Below are 16,512 nucleotides of genomic sequence, written 5' to 3'. Positions count from 1 at the left end.
TTTTTTGAAATAATTTCTTGTACATCTCATTGTTGCAATAGGTCTAGCTGTATCCCTATTTAAACAATTTGTTTTTTCCCTTCACCTTCACAAATTACCCCAACATCAAATACAGTGAAAATGTGGGAGTTATTTATTTATTTGGTTCTGGTCCTAGGGCTGGAACACAGGGAGTTGTGACTCTTCCTAAACCTGAAATCAGGGCAAGGTCACTGTGCTGGAGTCTCTCTCCCGTGTCCTGAGCAAGGCTGGCAGGCTCCAAAACTTAAGCCACATTTCAACATCTGGCTTTGTAAAACAAATTTGGTGATTCATAAGGGGTAAGTTTCTTATGGAGGAGCTGGGAAGTGGCTCAGTGGTAAAGTACTTGCCTTGAGCTGAAGAGCTAAGGGACACCATCCAGAGCTGGAGTTCAGGCCCCACAACCCACAAAAAAGAAAAAAGAAAAGAAAAAAAAAGCTGAGTGCCAGTGGCTTACACCTGTAATCCTAGCTACTCAGGAGGGTGAGATCTGAGGATTGCAGTTCAAAGCCAGACTGGGAAGGAAAGTCCATGAGACAATTATCTCCACTAAATCACCAGAAAACCAGAAGTGGCCCTGTGGCTCAAGTGGTAGAGCACTAGCCTTGAGCTGAAGAGCTTAGGGACAGTGTGCACACCGAGTTCAAGCCCCATGACCAACCAAAAAAAAAGAAAGATTCTCATGGGAAGACAGGGACATTAGCCAGGTTCTAAAATCAGAGGATGGTGATTCGAAGCCAGCCAGGGCAGGAAAGTTTTTGAGACTCTCATCTCCAATTAATCACCAAGAGCTTGGAAGTAGAATAGTTCTAGTCTTGTGCAAAACAGCACAAGTTCAGGCCCCAGGACTAGCACACATAAAACCTAGTGTCATGGAGCTTCCTGCCCAGGTTGACTATGAACCACAATCCTAAAATTTCAGCTTCCAAAGTAGCTAGGATTATAGGCATGAGCCACTACTTAAAAATATTTCATTGACTTCTCTCTTCTTCTTTTGCCTTCTTATTATATTGTTCATTTCGTGTGTGTGTGTGTGTGTGTGTGTGTGTGTGTGTGTGTGTGTGTGTGTGTGTGTGTGTGTGTCCTGGTGCTGGTTCTAGACCTTGAACTCTGGAGCCTAGCCACAGTCTCTGAATTTGTTTTACTTTTATTTTTAATGCTGTTTCTAGGCTTTGTATTCAGGGCCTAGTCCCTGTCCCTGAGTCATTCTTTTGTTGCTGGTGGTGGTGGTCCTAGGGCTTGAACATAGGGCCTGGTCACTTCCTGGGTTTGAAACCAGGGCAGGTCCACTGTGTATGAGGGTTTTTGTTGTTCGTTTTCCCTCAAAGCAAGCAGTCTCTGTGGCTTGAGCCACACAGATCAACTTCTGGCTTCTTTTACTTTTTGGCAGTTCATGGAAGATAAAAATCTCATAGAATATAAGAGTACTGTATCAGCAACTGAAATCTGAGGATTGGGGTTGAAAGCCCGGGCAGGTAAGTCGGTAAAACTTATCTCCATTTCATCCCCCAAAGAAAGGAAGTGGTAGAATGCTACCTTTAAGAAAAAAGAATTTCTATTTCCAGCCCTGGGTTCAAGACCCCTACCTGATACATACTCACAAACTCCTAAGGGACTTTTCTGCCTGGGATGCCTTGGAACCCAGATCTTCAAATTCTGTCTTTTGTGTAGCTTGAGCTCCAGGTGTAAACCACCAATTCTCTTGGCTTTTGTGCTCATCTTCCACTCTGTTTTTTTTTGTGTTTTGTATTTAATTGATTAATTATTAGTAGTCCTACCCTATGTATCTGGGCCTGGTCACAGTTATTTTGCTTTTTCATTCAAGGCTGTTGCTTTACCACTTGAACCACAGCTCTACTTCTGGCATTTTTGCTGGTTAGTTGGAGATTAGAGCCTCATGGAATTTCCTGCCCAGGTGGGCTTTTAACCACCATCCTGAGATTTCATGCTCCTAACTGGGATTACATGTCAGCCACCAAAAAGTGCCTGGCTCACTCAATTTTAATATTCTTTTTTTTTGTGGTTGGTCATGGGGCTTGAACTCTGGGTCTGAGCTCTATCCCTCAGCTCTTCAGTTCAAGGCTAGCGCTCGACCACTTGAGCCACAGAGCTACTTCCGGCTTTTGTCTTTTTTGCTATATGGTGCTGAGGAATCAAACCCAGGGCCTCATGCATGCAAGGCAAGAGCTCTACCACTGAGCCAACTTCCCAGCCCTCAATTTTAATATTCTTAATAGGCTCTTACAGTCTTTTTATTCACATGATGATGATGATGATGATGATGATGATGATGATGATGATGATGATGATGATGATGATGTGCTGGTCATAGGTTTGAAATCAGGGCATGGGTGCTGTCCATGATCTTCCAGTTGAGCCTCAGCTCAAGTCCTGGACTTTTCTTTATTTCTTTTTGCTTCTTTCTTGGTGGTTAATTTGAGAGAATTGTCTCATAAAAAACCTTGGCACTACTCAGAAGGTTGAAATCTGAGGATTGTGGTTTCAAGCCAGTCCTGACAAGAAAGTCCAAAACACCCTTTTCTTTTTCTTTTTGTTGTTGTTGTTGTAATGACAAAGGTGAGGTGCAGTGGAGTTGCAGTTTCATTAACAGGTAAAAAGGATGTTTGTTTTTGAGCAATAGCCTCCCAAAGTACACTGCCTCCTGACTAGGGATGGTCCACTGATGGTTAGAATGACTTGTCTTCCTTCTATGACCCTATTACCCTGGTAACCGATTGTTTACAAAGATGTGATCCTGACACCTTAGCAACATGAGAAGGGACAATATCATTCCTAGGTTGGGATGAAAACCAAGTGGATCCCCCCATTTGGTGTGCTGCCTCGCTCTGGGGGGCCAGGATGATAGTGCACCCTTCTGTGAAGAAGGAAAATGACTTGAACAATTCTGTACTCTTTGTTCATTTCTGACAGATGAGGGCTGTGGATATATTCATGGACTCATCTAGGGACAAGCAGGGAATTTTCTAGGATCTCCATTGTGTCTAGGAAGGAAGGGCCTCAGGTTTTGCTGCAGAGAGATGCATCCTACAATGCGGTTGCAGCAGCCCTGGCTTGCTCCAATGCCAGTGATTTCCCAGATCAGCAATATACCTGGACCCAAGAAATGTCACCTTATGCAGATGAAATAACTCTCAGGACATCTGTCCTGATGACCATGGAAGCCTATGCCAGTGCAAGCGATGGTGACACAATTCTGCTCATGTGGCTGGGAGTATGGAAGTGGCACAGGTGTGGATTTGAGGTGTTGGGTAGCACACGTGGTGTATGCTTTCTGCTCTGCCCACCACATGACTAAAGGCAATGCTGGATTCTGTCTGAATTTAACTGGGGTCTGAGGGACTGTGGATTTTCTGGGATGCCAAAGCTCCCAGGGGGACATAGGTTGAGCTGGACTAGGTGAAAGGGAGTGAAGGAAACCTCCAGAAAAAAGGAAGTCTTGATTCTCTTTAAAAGTTCCTTTAACGCTTAAATTTTAATGAAAATGGGAAATAAATGGAAAAAGTGATTCTAGATCTCAGTTTCCTGAATAGCTAGCATTACAGGTGTGACACTAGTACCCAACTCACCCTTTTGTATCTATTGAGTTTATTAGGTTCTAGACACTGTAGCAAGGAAAAAAAGAAAAGCTTTGTTTCGAAGGTCTATGCCTTTGTGTGTGGGGTTGGGGGAGGGTAGGGAATGTATACACATAAATATGTTTAAATATATGATGGAAAAAATATATTGAGTGATGTGCTAGGGAGGAATGTTAGCAATTTGCAGTGATGTATGAGTTCAGAAAAGCCTCATGCGGTAAAGTGACTTAGAAGAGATCAAGGCAACTCATCCAGGCCCCAGAATCAGGTAGAGTCATGAGCTCGAAGTATGAGCACCTACACCTGGGTCCCCTCCCATTTCTGGAGTTCCCTCCATACAACTGGCCCCTCCCTCTCTCTGCCCAGACCCACCTGGACTCCCATCTACCTCACTTCCTTTTCCCTCAGATCCTCCTGCTACCAGGATAGTGATGGAGGTCATGTGCTCCCTCTTGGGGGAAATATCGCTTCTCTAATAAACCTTGTAATAATCTTTCTCCTTTGCCTTCCTGCTTCTGCATGGTCCCCTTGCATGGATTTTTGTCTAATCCTCTTACATTGGTCGCCCCTGTGGGGATAGGCTCCCCAGTGGGTTTGATCCTCCCTCCACTTCGGAAGGAGGTTCAACCAGCTTCCCTGGGACCTATCCTGAGATCCTATACGCCAGTCACCAGAGGACCACCAAGGTAACTTTCTCCTGACTGAGCGCTCTACCAGCCCATCCAACACTGCTAATTAAGTCCCACTTCAGGGTAAGTGAAAAGTTTATCTGAGGTCTGCGTTTCTGATTCTGATATCTCAGTGGTAAGGGTACCTGGGCCTCTGTGACTTACCGAGCCCCCCTTCCCCTCATCAGAGCCAAACCTTGGCCAAGTGCCAGGGGCCTACCTTGGCCCAAGGACCCCTCCTCCATGGCCCAAGGAATGCAAATGGACAAACATGAAGACATTCTCCACTGGCAGGGCCACCACCCCCTTTAGGAGCCAACCTGTACTGTGGAGAACACTCTAATATAGGCCCATGGCATCAGGTCCGTTACCATGGGAAGGACACTAAATTTCTTTACATTAAGGCCACCTGGGCCTTGGAGGGCTTCTGAGCCCCTTCAATCAAATTTTGCCCCAAATTTAAAACTCCACTTCTGCGAGTGCTTGGGCAGATAGCTCTGGCTCTCTCTCTCTCCCTCTCTCCCTCTCTTCCTCTCTACCTCTCCCTCTTTCCCTCTCCCTCTTTCCCTCTCCCTTGCAACTGAAGGTAAAAGTATGGATGAGTTTAAGTTTAAACTCCTCCTCTGTGTACTGCTTTTGCAGTTTCCCCTCCTCTGCAGTCTCCCCTGTGAGACCCTCCCCTCTTTTGCGGCCTCCCCCACAAGGCACCCTCACTTCTGTGCCCTTCCCCACGAGGCACCCTCACTTCTGCGGCCTCCCAGTGAGGTATACTCCCTTTTGCAGCCTCTTCTGTGAGGCCCCCTCCCCTGAAGGACTTCATCTATGAGGTCCTCACTGCTCTGCGGGACCCCTCCTCTGCCTTTGTAGTGGGGGTGGAAGCTGAAGCTCCAGTTTTGCCAGAAACAATGCATAAAGCATAAAGTGACTCCATTTAGGGTATCATCTCTTATTCTTTTCCATGGTTTTCCATGGTCAGGACTGACTTTGTCCTGGCCATTGTCTCAACATCCATTGCTGGGATAGCTTGTCCCGGTTGGCATTTACGGTTTGGACTCAAGGCCTGGGCACTGTCCCTGAGTCCTTCTGTTCCAGGCTAATGCTCTACTACTTAGAGTCACAATGCCACTTTCAGCCTTTGGCTGGATAGTCCTGGTTCTGTGCTGATTAGTAGGGAGATGGAGTTTTAGAAGGATTTTTTTTGTGCCCAAGATGGCTTTGAACTTTCTTACAAAAGCTCTTTTTATTTCCAGTTAAAGCAACAAGGAGATCAATGAGATGGAGGTTACCTATAACTTGTTAACAATTGACTAACAATTACTTGTCAGAGATTTTTAAAAGAAAGCCCAGTAGATGCTTTTAACCTGAGACTGATTGGCACTCTAAGTACAGCCCACTGCCTCTGGGTAGCCTGTTTAAAGTGGCTTATAGACAACATTTAACCTATAACAAATGTACAGGCCTTTTCTTGGGCTACAGCAGCATAGCCTGTTTAACACCCTGGTTTATAAAAGCATTTTCTGTCTGGCAGAGGAATGCCTACCTATGTAGGCCTTTAGACAGATCTCAATAGGAACATAATCTCAGCTTTACAAGCTTTTCAACAGATGAATTTAACCAGCTCAAAAGTTACTGCCAATTAGGACTTTGAGCAGATACAGGGGTTTTGGGATTTACATTCTACAATCTTAGCTTTTACTACCCACTATCACAGATCTCTGGAAAGTTTTGCCCAGTTACACCAACATGGGTGATAGGAATGTTTAAAAACTTATCTTTCCATGACCTTCTGGCTTGATCAATTTTTTGGAAGACAAAGCTCAAGTAACTCAGGACCTGATACCACTTTTGTCATCCAAACATTTGTTTGTAATTGCCTCTGAATGTTTTAACATTGTCAGGGTCCCTGGAGTGCCTTTCTTATGTTGGGATAAATACATCTTTGGCACTTTCCTTGGTCAGTCGCTGGACTTGAACTCAGGGTTTGAGTGCTGTCCCTCAGCTCTCCAGCTCAGGACTAGCACTTGGCCACTTTAAACTCCAAAACAACTCAGCTTTGAGCACTCTGTTGGCAGATTAGAGATGACAATCTCACAGGGACTTTAGTCTGCCTGTGCCTGGACTGGCTTCAAACGACAGATCAATGAGTTTTGTTTTTTTTTTTTTTTTTACAAACAGTCACTTTTACTCCAATTAAAAGCAACAAAGATGGTCATTGGAAGTAGTTTTATAAGCATGGTTTTACTTATTAAATTACATTTGACAAACTTGTCCTATCTTTTACTGTGGGCCTTCCGGCAACTGTTACAAAAAACTTTAGGGGCAAACCTGAATAATCCTTTTTTTTTTTTTTTTTTTTTTTTACTTTGAAATAAACCTTTAGGAAAATTTTATCTTTTAAACTTGTCTGGGAGGCCAGCCACTCCCCACAACTTCTCAAATTTTTACAAGGGGGATGTCATTTTAAATCCTTTTTGTGAAGTTATGTTAATTTGCATTTAAATGCATCATTGAAACACTGGGCTGTATATTCTTTGCCTGTAGGCTGTCCTGTGGGCAGTGAATAGAAAGAGTGGTCATATTTTTTTTCTGCAGTCTGAGTTACCTTTAGGAATTTACCTCCAATTGTAAAATAGTATAGAAATCAATTTCTATCCTTTGCTCATACACCCTGTATGGTCTAACTTCTGGCGATTAACATTTACAGAACCAAATATCTAATGTGGCTTGTGTTTTACCCTTAATTAACAGGCTTTTGGTCATGTGAGATGAAGCAAGGCCAGAGTCTGAGAGAGACTGTGGCATCTCCCAGCATGTATGGACTGTTGCACCTCCTGTTGGTAACCTGCAATATTTCTACATATACTGGTTAGAGACCTGGTTTACATTGGCTTTTGCAGGCTGGTGCCACTGGTTTAGGCAGCTGTGCCTGGGCATAGTCACTCTGCTCCCTTGATCTTAATTGAAGTTGATCGGCACACAGGGGAGAAAACAGAGAATGAAACCCTTAGCTTTAGTTTACTAGCCATGGTCAGTGTACAATAGTTAACTCAGCATAGATGGACATAGGAATGACATAATTCACAGCCAACTTAGTTACCAATTTCATTTACTTTGTAAAGGACATTGTCTTTTTTAAGTCCTTTTCCAAGGTCTTTTAAAACTGCCTGTTTTTTCTTTGGCTTAATCAGGTCACAAAGTTTTAAAGCAATTTAGATTAATTCACAGCTTCCATTGACAAAGATTTTTAGTAGGCAGAGTAACCTTGAAACCATAATCACTTACATATAGTCAAATAAGACACAGACAGACATGTTTGTGCACAGATTATAGAGCATGCTTAGATTTTAAAATAGACTTCTAAAGTTTTGAAATTTTAGTGGAACTACTTTTCTAATTATGAAGGAACCATGTGGTCAGTTTAAAATACAAAACTTTGCCAACAAGAAACCTAGTGAACAGGAGGCAATAGGAACATACACTTGGCCTAGCATAATGGCACCACAGGACAGGGGAGGGGGAAGGGGTAGTACCAAGCTGAAGTACCAAGATGCCAATTTGGCACATCCACTACTTGCTCAATGCTAGAGAGAAGATTAATACACTTTTGGTAATATCCAAACTTGTTGGCCTTTATTTCGGTGAGTTTAGACTTAAACTCACCCATTTTCTATCTAATGAGTAGAAACAAGCAATTACTGGTTACATTCTTCCAGGGCTTAACCAACGCGTTTAGCATATGAAATACTTGTGAAAGAGGTTACAAGCAGGTAATTTTGGCAAGAGGGAGAGTTTAAGGGGAGGGGGAGAGAGAGAGAGAGCTACTTGCTCAAGCACTCTCAGAAGTGGAGTTTTAAATCTGGGGCCAAATTTAACTGATTGGGAACCAACAGCCCTCCAAGGCCAGGTGGCCTTAATGTAAAGAAATTTAGTGTGCTTCCCATGGTAAGTGACCTGAAGCCATTTGCCTACAGTAGAGTGTCCTCTACAGTGCAGGTTGGCTCCTGAATAGGTGGTGGCCCCACCAGTGGAGACTGTCCTTATGTTGGTCCAAGGTGGGTCCTTGGGCCATGGTAGGCCCCTAGTGGCTAATTCTAGCACTTGGCCAAGTTTTTGGTCAGATGGTGAGGGTGGGGCTCAGTTAGCCCAGAAAGGCTCAGGTGGCCTTACCACTGATATTGGAATCAGAAACCCCGACCTCGGACAAACTTGTCACTTACCCTGGAGTGGGAATTAATTAGTGGGGCTGGATGGGCTGGTAGAGCGCTCAGTCAGGAGGAAGTTACCTTGATGGTCCTCTGGTGACTGGAGTGAAGGATCTCAGAATAGGTCCCAGGGAAGCTGGTGGAAATCCCTTCTGAGGTGCAGGGGGAGCAAATGCACTGGGGAACCTATCCCAGTATGGAGCCACCAATGAAAGAGGATCAGACACATCCATCCTATGGGACCATGCAGAGGCAGGCAGGCAAAGGAGAAAGATTATTACAAGGTTTATTAGAGGAGCCATATTTCCCCCAAGAGGGAGCACATGACCTCCATCACCATCCTGGTAGCAGAAGTATCTGAGAGAAAAGGAAGTGAGGTAGATAGGAGTTCTGGTGGGTCTGGGTGGAGAGAGGGAGAGGCCAGTTGTATGGAGGGAACTCCAGAAATGAGAGGGGGCCCAGATGTTGGTGGAGCTGAGGACCAAAGGTGAGCAATCTACAAACTGCAGTTCAAAGCCAGTCCAGGCAGAGAAAGATTATCATCTCTAACTAGCCAGCAGAGTGCCAAAAAAGTGGGCAGAGTTGCTTTGGAGTCCGAAGTGGCAAAGCGCAATCCTTGCACTGGAAAGCTGAAAAACAGCACTCAGGCACTAAGTTCAAGTCCAGTGACCAAGGGAAATGTCAAGGTTGCATTTACCCTAACATAGAAAGAGGCACTGCTGGGACTTTGGCAATAATGTTTGGCTCTTCTAAAATTGATCAGAGCTGGAGGTCATGGCAAGCTAGTTTATAAGCATGCATAACTGGGCAAGAACTTGTCAACCATTTGTAATAGTTGGCTGTAAAAGGCTGAGGTTGTGAAATGTGGGGAATAGCTTCAATCCAAACTGCTCTGTATGTGCTTAAGACCCTAATTGGCAGTAAATTCTAGGCTGACACTAACCAAATAAATTTGTTTAAGAATAAAATATGAAATTGTTAGGGCCAGATCAAAAGTAAACAGATAGGGTATTAATTAGAACAAGGAAGGAGAAAATTCAAATTTAACTGAGACAAATAAGTCCCAGGTAAGCAGAGAAACATTGGTATAAACACCAAAATAAAACAAAATTGTGGTCTGATAATTACTAAAAAGATCATTTATATCAGGATTTAGACCAAATGTTAAATTTTCAAAGATAAGGGCTTAAGTAGAGAGTTAAGCACCAGGAGCTACACTAAACATCTGTATGCCAAATGATGGCCTGTCCCACCTAGGCTATTTGAGGAGCTAAACAATGCTTTCGCCCATTTGGGGAGGTAATGTTTTCCTAGGATTTCAAGGTAAGAGTTGTCCCACCTCCAGGCCTTGAAGCTGGGTGCAATGCCCCCATCTCCAGCCTAGATACCAGGATGTCTACAGGCAGTTGTTTGGACTTAACCACCCTATTTGCCTTAATGCAATTTGTAATCACTAACTGTTAGTTCTGCTTTTATAACTTGTTTGTCAATTACAAAACTGCCACTGAACACCTACAAGTGGAACTTCTTATGGATTTTACCTTTAAACATCCTAGACTATTTAAATCTTTTACAAACCAAAGTACTAAACAGGCTATGCTGCTATAGCCCCCCAACAGGGTCCATACAGCTATTAAAAGTTAAAAAATTATGCCTAAACTCTAGTTTGGAATAAAATGTAATTAGTAAAAAGTTGTCACCTTGACAAACTACCCCACACCATATTATAAAAGCCAGTGTACAACCAGAAAAATATTAAGGGAGTTTACTAAAGTTAGTCCCTAGGAAAACTTCTTTAATCAACCTGTGTAGACTAATGCCAACTGTTTACACACCCATAAAACATTTAAGCTTCAATTATAAAAAAAAAAAAAAAAACGAAAAAGGGGAATCCCCAAGGGAAACTTTTGCCTTCACCTTATTTAAATTTTTAAAATTTCACTCAAAGTGATCCTTTCACTAAAGCTGAAAAGCATTTTATCCCTCTAGCACCACCTCACTATCTATTCCCATATGGTTTAAAAAATTTAATCAATGAAGACTAAGACTAATGCCCCATAAGGGAAAACAGTGTTTCTATCATTCCAGATGGATCCACTGGCAACATCTGGGTCCCTTTTTGACTCATCCGACCTCCAGAGAAGCAAAAACAACACAACACAACCCTGAGGAAGAAGATCTAGTACGCAGATTCGCAGACCTAAGCTTTAAGTCCCGAGGAAGCCATCATCCTTATCTTAAGAAAACCAGCTTGACCCCACCAACATGGGGTCAGAATAAGGTGTTGACACAAGACCAAAGCCACCCTGGTCAGTACAAAAACCCCTAGAATACCTGAATATCTGTTTTGGCCGTGATTGCACTGCTTGTGAATACATCTGCAGTGAACATGCATATTGGGCCTATGTCCCTCACCCACCATTGTTAAAATTAGTGGATTAGCTAGACCAAGGTCCGGTGGCGTATACAAATGACAGCACGTATTTTCCGCCACCATGGGATCATGCAGACCCTACTCATGCAGGTGAGGAAGGAATACCTTATATTATTTCCTTAGGATTTGAGTCTTTACCACTGTGTTTAGGGACATCACCTTGCTTACCAACCAGAAGACAGGTATGGGCATACATCTTGCCTGATGATACGATCAACAATCATATGGGGCTATTCAGAACAAGTTCCTTAAATTTTATTGGTCAGGATCATTCTTATACAAATAAGACTGGGCAACCACCTAACCTAGTATGTCAGGACATTAATTATTGAATTGGGTTTATGTTTCTATTCAGTGGTCTCAGTGTCAAAACCCTAGAGGAAAGATTATACAGCATAATGATAACATCTCATTTATAGATTGAGGTCCTCATGGATGTTTCATTGCCAATTATTCTGAAAAGCATGTTGGTGATTGGTATACTAATAATTCTTCTGATGGTGACGTCTATACAATGGAGTTATAAATCATGTAGAACCCATTGGCTTGCTCACCTGACATGATGGAGGCCTTGTGCCTCGTAGGCCACATATAAATTTCAGGGGACACTTAGGGCCTGAGCAGTGGCATTTATAAAACTTGCCACCCAATTTTATACAACTCAGAATTGGATTGGTCACTTTACTAGGGCCCATGAGGCAAATTATACATTTTACAGGAACCATTCTTCTACTGTACAGGGTTGTATTAAACTTTCCTATGTACTAGCCCACAGGGACAGTGTCAATCAATGAGAACCCACGCAGCCAGGACTCTTTACATGCTTAAATCATACTATTTCTTTTAATATGCCTTCTCAGTCTCTCCTGATATTAAGATCTCGCTTAGGGGTCTGGGTGCCTGTTAACCTCACCCGACCTTGGCAGGAGAGCCCCACTGTTGGTTTGTTGAAAGGAGTCTTCCAGCAACTGCTGAAGAGAACTAGGAGATTCCTGGGTCTGAGTGTAGCTGTGATCCTTGAAATGATTGCTATCACCATGACTTCTGCGACTGCTGGAGTAGCCCTGCATTCCTCCATCCAAACCAAGGACTTTGTAGAGAAGTGGCTGGACTGTCACCAGCTATGGACTCATCAGCACAATATTAAACAGGACATTGATTCCCGTCTGAACACACTGCAACACACGGTGCAGTGGATGGGAGACTAGATAATTGATCTGCAGAAACAGCTAACCTTCAAGTGTGATTAGAGCTCAATAAACTGTGCATCACTCCTACTTGATTCAACACTTCTAACATTACTTGGCAGGGACTTCACTACCACTTGCCAGTCTTGCAAGGAAATTTGACTTGGGACATCCACTAGTTACAGCAGGAAGTCATTGAGACTTTCTTGGCACAACTCCCTGGGGTGGGATATGCAGGTCTGTCTGAGGGAATTGCATCTGTGCTAAACCAATTGGACCCTCGTACCTGGTGGCACAGTTTTAAACATAGTGTTTCTACAGATCGATTGCATTATGTCTTGTCAAGATATTGCTGTCTACATTCCAAAATAGTTTCTGCAAATCCCTCCTGCAAAGGATCTCTTGCTTACAGTTGTACTTAAAAAACAAAAAAGGGGGGAGATGTCAGAGGCATCGTCTGGCATAACCCCATTTGTTGCTGTTTCCACAGTGGGATCTGGGAACACGATGTGTGGTATAGGCAAGAAGGGACTACACCATGTGGGTATAGACAAAATTTATTGAAACATCTCATGCTTATATACAGCACACAAGCAGGAGAAGTAAATCTTCAGTCAGGGGCAGAGAGTTAAACAGTTTTATGGGAGCACAGGCAATGAGAGTTTAAACAGAAAAAGCTAATCCTTGTCAACAAATGTGGAGCAGTTCCACTAATCAAGGTTGTAAAAGTAGGTAAAGCACAGGTGATTACACATAGGGGGAGTCTCCAGGCATTGTTCTACGTGGTTAAGTAGATGAAGCAGGAATGGTACTTTGAGCAAACCATTACCTGAGTCTTGCACCGGGGGCAGAACCTTTGCCCAGCATGGAGGAAGGGGTGTCCCTTCCTCCCTGAGAAGAATTGGAAGTGGTCCTGTGGCTCAGGTGGTAGGGCACTTGCTTTCAGCTGAAAAGCTGAGGGACAGCGCCCAGGCCCAGAGTTCAAGCCCCACGACCAACAAAAATAAATAAATTGGAAGGAAGGAATGCATGCCTGCATGCACCCTCAGGGCACACAGGTGCTCAGATGGGGTTTTGTAGGCCTATTCCTCCAACACCCATCTGAACCCCTCTCCTTTTGCTCCAGATCCAGCTCCCAGATCTTAGGCCGATTGGGTGGAAGGGGGCTGTGTCAGTCCTGGAGTTTTTCTCCGCCTCTGGCTGTGCCTGAGCAGCTGCAGGAGCCCTGGCCCATGCTGCACGAGGCAGCAACAACTGCTGCAGTCGCTGCTGCAAGTTTGGCCATTTGGCTCCACTCCTGCCTGGTTGCCCTGACACTGGAGGAGTCTCGCTGGCTCCTTTGCTGTTTCACACTGCACCTCCAGCCTAGGGATGAGCCCAGGAAGCTCGGCGCTGGAGCCTTTGAGGCCTGAGGTCAGCCGCTGGAGGGATTTGGAGGGGCTGCCCTGCCTGCAGGGTCTGGCCTGAGGAGCCTGTGCCCCAGCCATGGCTGCTTGCTGCTTCTCACTGATGCTCAGAAGAAGCGGCGGCGGCGCTGGCCTGTAGCCGGCTTGCTTGCTCCCTCCAAGGCTCTTACAGTAGTGTTACTGGCAGAACAATATCCCAACTGCTCTAGTACTATTTTATTGTATTTTAAAAATAAAAGACTTCATGGGCCCCATAAGTGCATTATAAAATATGACTGGCAGACGCTATTTAAATAAATGTGAGAATTCAGGAGTTTGTTTTTTTTTTTTTTTTTTTTTTTTTTTTTTTTTTTTTTTATCTTCCTAAGTGATTTTTTTTGTCTGTCTTGGGACTTGAACTCTGGGCCTGGGTGCTGCTGTCCCTTAGCTCTTCAGCTAAAAGCTAGCACTCTACCACTTGAGCCACAGGACCACTTAGGTTTTTTGGTGGTTTATTGGAGATAAGAGTCTCATGGTCTTTCCTGCACTGGTTGGCTTTGAACCAGATCTCAGCTTCCTGAGTGGCTAGGATTACATGCAGGAGCCACTTGCGCCCAGCTCTAAGTGATCATTTTAAAGGCTAAGCATGATAGATCACTCCTGTAGTACCATCTACTTGGGAGGCATAGATTGAGAGGACTGCAATCCAAGACCAACCCAGGCAAAAAGTGAGATCTGATCACAATCATCAAGCTGGGCTGATTCCAATAATCTCAGCTAGATGGGAGGCTGGTCCTGGGATGGGAAGAAAACAGGATGCCCTAACTTAAAAACTAAAGTACAAAAAGGCCGTGGTGTGGATTAAGAGTTAAACACCTGCCTAAGCATGAAATCCTTTGTATAAACCCTAGTACTGAGAAAAGGAGGGAGGGAGGAAAGCAGGAAGGGATATAGGGGAGGGAGAGAGATGTTATTTCATTAATTTTACATTTTTCCTAACACCATTCATTTTGAGTTTCTTTTGCTCAAGACTAGCACTCTGCCACTCAAGCCTCAGTACCACTTCCAGCCTTTTCTCTTTATGTGGTACTGAGGAACCAAACCCAGGACTTCATGTATGTGCTAGGCCAGTACTCTATTACTAAGCCACATTCCCAGTCCTTCTTTTATTTTGTAAGATGAGGTTTGGTTTTGTGTTCTTCTCTTGGCATGGAACTTAGGCTAGTCTCAACCTAACTTCTGACTCAGCCTCCTAAATTCAGAGATTGCAAACATAGACCACCATGCTCAGCTCAGGATTCCTTTGAGAGAATCATCTTTTCAGAGACAGAGTTATTCTGTCTTCCTTGGATTGGATGGCCTTTTGCTTTTGGCATTGTGTTAATCCCATTTCTTGTCCTGATGTATTTCTCCTCTTATATCAATAGAAAAATTTCAGGTTCCCAACTTGAAGCCTATTGGTGTCATCCAATAATATCACAAAACTTGTGAATACCATTACCTGGCATCATGGGCATGCCAGCCAGCTAAAACTCAGCTATCAGATGGGCTTGGGCTCCAACAATGCAGGCATTTCTCTGCATAATCTGAAAACTGTCATAGATAATGTTGGTTTATTCCATCCTGTTTTCAGCTGCTTGCCATTCTGAGCTTTATATGTTTTTGCATTCTTTTATTTATTTATTTATTTATTTTGAGTCATGGGCCTTGATCTCTGGGCTTGGCTTGGGTGATGTCCCTGAGCTTTTCAACTCAAGGCTAGCACTCTATGACTTGAGCCACAGAGCCACTTCTGGTTTTCTGCTGGTTTATTGGAGATAGGAGTCTCACGGACTTTCCACCCTGGGCTGGCTTTGAACCACGATCCTCAGATCTCAGACTTCTAAGTAGCTAGGATTACAGGTGTGAGCCACCTGTACCGGCCCTGACTGAATCTTGAAAAGAGAAGACAGGAATAGGTCAAGAGACACACAGTATCAAAAAGGGGATGGGAGGGATCGAGAGTCCTGACTGACCAGTGGATCCATATAAAGTCTGATCAGACTTACTCCAAACATGAAGGAACATCTTCAGTCTGGATGTGGGATGCCTATAAACATTGTCAGGGACATGAAATGAGCAGGGTTGGGATGAGGGTTTTAGGGAGCACTGTGGGATGAAGTGTCATTAAAAACTCTCAGCTCTGGGGCTGGGAAGTTGGCTCAGTGTTAGAGCGCTTGCCTTGCATGCCTGAGGCCCTGGGTTCGATTCTTCAGCACCACATAAGCAAAATAGAATAAGTCGGAAGTGGCGCTCTGGCTCTAGTGGTAGAGCACTAGCCTTGAGCTGAAGAGCTGAGGGACAGGGCACAGGCCCAGAGTTCAGGCCCCACAACCGGACCCTCCCCCCCCCGAAAAAAAACCTCTCAGTTCTGACAGCACAGATCAGGTGTATGTCTTGGGAGTCCCCTGTTGTGATGTGGCAATGCTCTTCCTGTGTATGTCTGCCTAGAGGGGGAGGTGTTTGCTCCTTATTTGTCATTAATTCTAGAGGACAGAGGAGCCCCATGAGTCCAGTAAACAGATGCTTTCTGGCAGCTTCTCACAGTGTTTCCTCCAGGCAGCACCAGGCTCTTTACTTGCTCTGATGAGGCAGCTGCATATGGGTCTGCAGAAATTTCTTGTCAAGAAATTAGAGAGTCATTCATTCATTACTCTAGAACAAAGAATGGCAATGCCTAACTATAGGTTGCTTTGTTATTCCAATGTGTGTGCTACTGGCACTGGCTTGTCTCTTCAGTCTGCACAGGCTCAGGACAATACTATAGTCAGCTCTGACACACCAGCTTACACCCAGTCACTACTCAGAATGTGATGTCAAAGCTACGGTAATAGATGACAAGGCTGTTTAAGTCAGAATAATATCACAGCAGAATGAACTATGATATCTTTTTGCTCCTCTGATTTAACAGCTTCTAAGCTAGTGTTTCCTGGCTTCCTATCCTTGTGGCCTAGTATGAGAGCCATCTAGGTTGATGCAA

General features: G+C 44.1%; 1 long non-coding RNA gene across 1 annotated transcript; it reads left to right on the top strand.

The window, feature by feature from the left end:
• The first annotated feature begins 234 nt into the window (after positions 1–234).
• On the top strand, positions 235–10,664 carry LOC138837175 (uncharacterized). The gene is made up of 3 exons (XR_011375215.1): positions 235–320; positions 1,412–1,496; positions 10,576–10,664. It is a non-coding gene; the product is annotated as an uncharacterized lncRNA (long non-coding RNA).
• Positions 10,665–16,512: the final 5,848 nt, after the last annotated feature.

Source organism: Dipodomys merriami, unplaced genomic scaffold (genome assembly GCF_024711535.1).
Source record: "Dipodomys merriami isolate MVZ:Mamm:240054 unplaced genomic scaffold, mDipMer1.0.p SCAF_265, whole genome shotgun sequence".
Lineage (NCBI taxonomy): Eukaryota > Metazoa > Chordata > Mammalia > Rodentia > Heteromyidae > Dipodomys > Dipodomys merriami.
This window is presented reverse-complemented; position numbering and strand designations above follow the sequence as displayed.